General features: G+C 48.7%; 1 long non-coding RNA gene across 1 annotated transcript; it reads left to right on the forward strand.

Moving 5' to 3' along the window:
* The first annotated feature begins 662 nt into the window (after window positions 1-662).
* Window positions 663-2,298, forward strand: LOC139437372 (uncharacterized). The gene is made up of 2 exons (XR_011647131.1): window positions 663-995; window positions 1,975-2,298. It is a non-coding gene; the product is annotated as an uncharacterized lncRNA (long non-coding RNA).
* The last annotated feature ends 4,369 nt before the right edge of the window (window positions 2,299-6,667 follow it).

The following is a 6,667-nucleotide window of genomic DNA, read 5'->3' on the forward strand; positions in this document are numbered from 1 at the left end:
CCCCACAGAAGCATCCCCCACCCTGCCCGGGCCCCGCCCCCACCCCCTGCCTGGTCCCCAGACCCCTTCCACGCGGTGCCGCTGGGTGTCCAGTCCCCACTCCGGGTGGCACAGCCCCGCCCCAGCCACTCCCTGGCAGGGGAGCCCTGCCCCCAGCACCGCCTCACCCCCCCCCCGCTCGATGCCGCCCCTCCCGTCTCACCCTGGCCTGGCGGGAGAAGTCGCTGTGCTCCTCGGGGTCCAGGCGCCGCGGCGGGAAGTAGCTGAAGGCGGACAGCGCCGAGGTGGGCGGCGGCCGGGGCTTGCCTCGCAGCGTGGCGGCGGCGATCTCCTCGTCCCCCAGGCCGCCCCCATCCAGCTTCTCCGCCCAGGCCAGGTCGGTCCCACCCGGCCGGGGGCCCCGCCTGAGTCCGCCTGCCTGGCTGCCCGGCGCCCGCGTTCGGCAGTTGCCGGGAAACCGCGGCCTCGCGTCACAAAGTTGGGCGGGGAGCGGAGGGCTGGGGCGCAGGGCCAGGGGCGCAGGGCCGAGGGCGCAGCCGGGCTGGGGATGGGACCGTGCCCTCCCGTCTCCCTGCGGGTCCCTGGAGCGCCCACTTGGGACGCGAGGAGCCGCGTCTGCTGGACTGGGGGCCTGCGCAGGCTTGCCCTTGCCCTTGCCCTTGAGCTCGAGGGGGGTCCCAAACGGGCTGTCTGGAAGAAGTGCAGGCCACCCGCGCGCTGCATCTGAAACCCTCCAGGAGCCGCGGAACACTAGTGGAAGAAAAAGGTGGAATTCATTGCCATCGTATATTAACTCAGTGTGTCCGCAGCAGCATCGTGTCAACGTGCAACGAATCAATTTTCAGCGCCTCGGTCATCATGAGGGGTCACCGCTCATGGTACTGGCAGGTGCGGGTGTGCAGCGGCACGAATCGAATCCAGCCAAGTAATATCTGGGAAAACTGAGCTGTTCCGCAGCGCTCTGCTGTTTCTTGAGTCAAATGCTGGTTCAAGAGGTGCGTTCCTTTTGTCGAAAATTCACTTAATTCTAAAGCCTCGAATGTGTGTGTGTGTATCAGTAAAAAGGAAAAGGGGAACAAAACTGGCCTTGGGAATACTTTAATCAGGGGGGCTCTAGGAAGACCGGCTTGAAACATAAATGATAATGAGGAGCCAGACTTGTGAAATCTGGGGAACAGTTGGTCATTCCAGGCAGAGGGAAGAGCATCTGTGGTGGCCCTGAGGCCGAGCCCATTGATGTGCAGGCGGCAGAAAGGGAGGACAAGGACGGTGCAGCTTTCAGAAGGGGTAGGCAGCAGGGAGTGCAGGTGGACAGGCAAGCAGGGGAGGGGTCGCTCTCAGGCCGGGACCAAGGAGCACCCCTCCCAGGGGGCTTCTTGCCTGCAGGTCCTTGCTGCAGGCAGAGGTTTTAGAGATTTTTCAGTACCATGTCCTTGATGCTAATTAACAAAAACAGTAACCACACATTCACAGTGGCACCCCTAGAAGTAGAGGACCATAGAAGTATGGTACCCCTAGAAGTACAGCACACTAGCAGTAGGGGACCCTAGAATTATGGCACCCCTAGAAGTATGACCCAGCAACCCAGTCTGTGCTTCTCCTACCCCTCCTTACATGTACCCTCACCAAAAGCTGTGTCAATAAAATCTGACTGGAAAAGAAAGCACCCTAGCACCTCTATGAGAAGCGACGATAGCACCTGCCATTGACTAAGCATTCCCTTCACTGTTTGCTAGGTGCTGCCCTAAGCAATTCCATGGCATGTTTCATTGACTATCCTCCACTATTTAGACTACACTTATTTGAAATTTTGGGGATATCTCAGCCTCCAGAGGTGCTCAGTTCACCAATGAGCCAAAATCTCCTCTGGATTTGTGGCCCAAGCCCTTGTGGTGGTGTAGCATTTTTGGAGGGAACTGACTGCTCTTCTTCCCCAGGACTATCTCAACTACACTGATTTCTGCTTCTCCCTAGTTTTCCTTCCATCTGACAAGCATTCCCCAAGTTCCTTATGCACCAGCCTACGAAGGCTTGGAAGGCAGCAACTTTAGGACCACACACTCCACAGGCACCTCTCCCAGCAGCACCATCCCTCTGCCTCCAGGCCTGGCTCAGGCAAAGTGCTTCTTCACTGGGAGGAAGGTAAGCAGTGCAAGAGAAACTGCTCCCCTTTTGCTCAGCCGGAATGGTCACTGTACCCTTCTGCAGCTACTGCTCTGCCCAGCAATTACAGGATCCAGGGACCATCCAGAGTTTCATGGGTGGCCAATAAATCTAAGCTTTGCTGCCCCCTACTGACCGGAGAATACCTCCATTGCTTAAGAGGTGATGCTCACAAGTACAGCTCTTTTAATCATTTTCCTTTCTCTGCTTTAATTTTGAAGACTAATGGCAAGAAGATGCTGTGTTCAAAATTATCTTCAAATGCATGGCTCCAACACTTCCAACAGGGACACTGGGAAATGTTTTGCTAATCTCTAACCATTTATGTGAATGTCACCTCAAATTCTTCAGGGTCATCATCAGAGACCAGTGCTACGCAGTGAATACTAAAATGGTTTGAATCTTGGTTTCACTTGCTACTAGATGTCACCTGCTTTGTCTAACACCACTACAGGGTTGGGGGGCAGACTATATGAGGAAATTCAGATGGTCCCAGCATTATCGCCCATTTGGCTTGTGTCTATAGAAACATTAGAATTAGATATACATGAGGATTCGGGTCTTAAGGACTGGACTTTGAAATCTAACAACTTGTCAAATCCCTCCCCTTGTAGTGGGATGGTTAGTGAAAGCAGCAGTCATGTACTCAGTAGCTTAAATTTTTCATAACAAGCACATACATTCTTGCAGGATGAAACATTTTAAGCAGTTGCAGAGGGAGCGCCAGCCCCGTGGCCTGACTTTGCTTCATGCTTTGCACAGTGTGCTGCAGCCGGCACCATGTCTCAGATGCTCCCCATCCACGGCAGCCTGCAACTCAGGAACCCACCCAAGGGCCTCCTCTCACTCCCTGGGTTGGCCTGAAGTCTCCTGCACTCCCGCAGAGGTTTGCAGAATGCAGGCTGCACATCACTGGAATGTGGGCTCACTTATCTCTTTGTCCCACACAACTGCTAAGGCAAGCACAGGGGGTCTTTTCTCCTTTACCCTGGAGCACTTAGCACAACACCTGCAAGTGGGAATCCCTTATATGATAGATGTGTGAAGTGGGCAGGGGGAGGCCAGATGAGGCAAGGGCTCCATGGAGGAGGGAACTGAAAGAGCAATGCAGGAAAAGGCCATGATGGACGAGGACCTGAGTGGAGAGGATGGAGGAATGTTCTAGGCTGCACATTTTCTTCATAGTATTCACAACCACATTACCAATGTGCATGGCAATGTAGTCAGGTCTCCCCTCTTTAAACTCTAAACTCAGGGTTTACTTTCATACCAAGGGTGAGCTGAGAAACAAGGAGGATTGCCTAGAGTTGTGGGTTGGTGGGGGAGGGCTGCAAGGTGAGGCAGAGAAGGACAAGAGAACTCACAGAAGGCAGACGTGACACTGGGCTTGGTCTCGGTAGCAAAGAGGGACTGTGGAAGGGTTTCTGAGGCATCCAGAACAGGGCTCAGACCCAAAGCCATGAACTGCATGAACTGTAAGTAAGTACCACTAAGAACTGTAAATGAGACCACTTCACATGTTTCCAAGATGTGAGAGTCCTTTCAGCCTGGCCCCCAGGTGAGTGGCAATTCACTTGGGCATATGAACACATCCAAATCGATTGTATCTCTCTCCCGGTCAATCTTTAATTTGCTTCTATATGTCTCATTCCTTCTCTGCAAAGAAGCATAAAATTTTAAAGGGAACTTAGAGCTCTAGAACTCATAGAGTTTCAATAACCTATGCTAAAGATAAAAAAAAAAAACCTTAAAAAGTAAAGATAAAGAGATCTAAAAAGCTACATGTGATGGTTAATCACCATCCAGTTGGTGCCGAGTCATTGGATGATGCAAGCCCTGGCCTGCCACTGTGAGGACATTCTGTTGGTGACTTTAGCTTATTAGGCAGTTGGTTGCATCTAAGGCTGGTTACATCCACAAACAAGGGTGACTGCCTTCAGCAAGGAGGGGAGTCCCATCACCCCAGCAGCTGGAGGTCTTAAAGCAACACCAAGTCTCTCAGCAGTCACAACTCCTTTCTCTACTTCTCCAGCTTCTCCCGAGGAAGTCATCTCCTGTGCTGTTTCCAATGCATGGCCTGCCCTAGGAAATCTGAACTTGCCTATCCCTAGGGTCACTAAGCCAATTCTACTAACAAATCCCTTCCTATTTACATATGGCCCCATATCCTATTGGCTGTTTCTTCAGAGAACCCTAATACTGGTAGAAATGCAGATATTACTAGCTAATATGTCCTGTGATTACTTTGTGGTGGGCCTTTTGCTAAATGTTTTTATGTGTATTAACTCATTTCATCCTTATTTTCTGATTAGCCATTTGGAAATGAGGCCCAAGGTTATACAATTTGCAAGAGAGGTTGAAATCAATCCCACGTGCCTGACTCCTGAACACAGATTCTCAGTCCTCTGCTGCATCGCTGCTCAGACCAGGTTCAAGTCTCATCTTCACCCGTGGTTCTATATCCAAAGCAGGCATTGACCATCTCTGAGCTTTGGAGAGGGAACATTGCCCAAGTCCAAGGCCCCTGGAAATCATACAGGCCTGTGTTCAAGTGCTTAGCATGGAGCTCTGCACAGAGCAGGTGCAAAGTAAATGGCAGCTACTTCCCCTGTTCAAGGTCCCAGAAATAGCCGGAGGTAGAAACCCAGTCTCCTAACTCTGTAGCCCTTTCCACACCTGCCTGCCTTGTCTCACTCTCCCCTTAAGCTTTAACCTGACCGTAATTGGAGAGTGAAGCATCTGTACTTCACTAAATGCAATGTAATTCACTCATGATTTACGTTTTAGAAGATTTCCCCCACAATCAACCCTGCCCCCTCACAACCCTCCCTAAATTTACTTTACTTCATTGTACATTTAAAATAAAAGCTCCTGAATACATATATACTTAAAGATTTTATTTTAATTGACCCCCCCCCAGTTGTTTGCACTTGCTGTCTGCTCATCTTCTTTTTAGGAGGCACTGGGAACAGAACCTGGGGCCTCCCATGTGGGAGGGAGGTACCTAATTACTCAAACCACCTCTGCTCCTTTTGATATGTCTCATTGTGTTTCTTCACTGTGTCTCTTAGTTACATCACTCACTGCATCATCTGGTTGCATCAGCTCACTGTGTCACCTTGTTGCATCAGCTCACCAAGTCAGCTCGTCCTGTCAGCTTGTCATTTGGCTCATCCTCTTTAGGAGGCACTGGGAACTGAAACCGGGACCTACCACATTATGGGTAGGAGTCCAGCTGCTTAAGACACATTCACTTCCCTGTATTTTATTAAAGGATTTTTTTCTGAATCGTTCTATAATTATAAATGTTATAGTAGTCTAAAATGCAGTCATCTGTTTTCCCATTGCTCCTCCTCAACATACATTATATCTGCTAACAAAGTACATCAGGACATGGGGAAAAAATATTTCTTATATTTGTAAAAAGAGGAAATGAAGTTCTCTAAAGAGCATACTCTTTTCATTTAGCAGATAACTGTTACAAGATGGCAGATTTAAAAATAGTCATTCATTGTATTCCTATATTGTACTTGATCAGTTCTGTTTGACATATAAAGTCAAGTATCTATGATACTAATATTAAATTGAACTTTAATTTTAAATCAATCACTGACACTTGGTATACACAGTATAGGGAAAATAAAGGCTCCTTCCATGTCTCTGTAAGATCTGGACAGATCCTTTTCAGATCACCAAATACTCCATAATTCTGCAAAATGGCTAATTCACAAATAAGGATCTTTTTATACTGACTCCCATAAAAACACAACTCCTTTCATGATCTGAGTTCTGAAGTCACTATTCCTTCTTGTCAGCACTGAACCCCAGGGATTTGAGAAAAGAATTTTCTTGATAAATATTTGACAAATTCAAGCCTTGATTTTACCAACTCAGCCTCATGAAAATGGATCAGTTATGAGAAGAAAGAAAAAAGGAACTGGCTAGTATAATCCTTCATAACTGAAATTACCATGTTGAACTTGTTTGTCTCTAACAACCTGCCCACCAACACTTGCACACACATAAGAATGGAAGCTCCTTGAAGGCAAAGTCACAGTTTTCTTACTTTTACTCCCAGAGCCCAGAACAATGCCTGGCACATAATAAGAGCTCAATAAATATTTGTTGGTTAAATAAGAGGGATATTTAAAGAAGGATCAAACGATTCCTGTCCTCAAAGACACAATCAATACTAGAAGTATGCAACAAGCCAAAGCAGAGTGTGTGAAGAAAATCAGCATTCCAGCCCTCAGAGGAGGTCAGGGTTTTAATTTGCGGGGAAAGAAGAGTCCTGAGTTGGGTGCTAATGAATGGACAGAATTTAGTCACAGGAAGATGCTGTCTGGAGGGAGAGGGAGCACTGGGCAAAGGAGCAAGGCAAGAGATAATGGAGTGGATTAGGTGGGAGGGAAGAGACCACCAGCTTGGAGCCAGGCAACAAGGTGCAGCCTGCAGGGGTCGCAAAAGTCAGAGCAGAGGAGGTTCTACTGTATCCTGTGAGTAG

The sequence above is a fragment of the Dasypus novemcinctus genome, chromosome 22 (genome assembly GCF_030445035.2).
Source record: "Dasypus novemcinctus isolate mDasNov1 chromosome 22, mDasNov1.1.hap2, whole genome shotgun sequence".
Taxonomy (NCBI): Eukaryota; Metazoa; Chordata; class Mammalia; order Cingulata; family Dasypodidae; genus Dasypus; species Dasypus novemcinctus.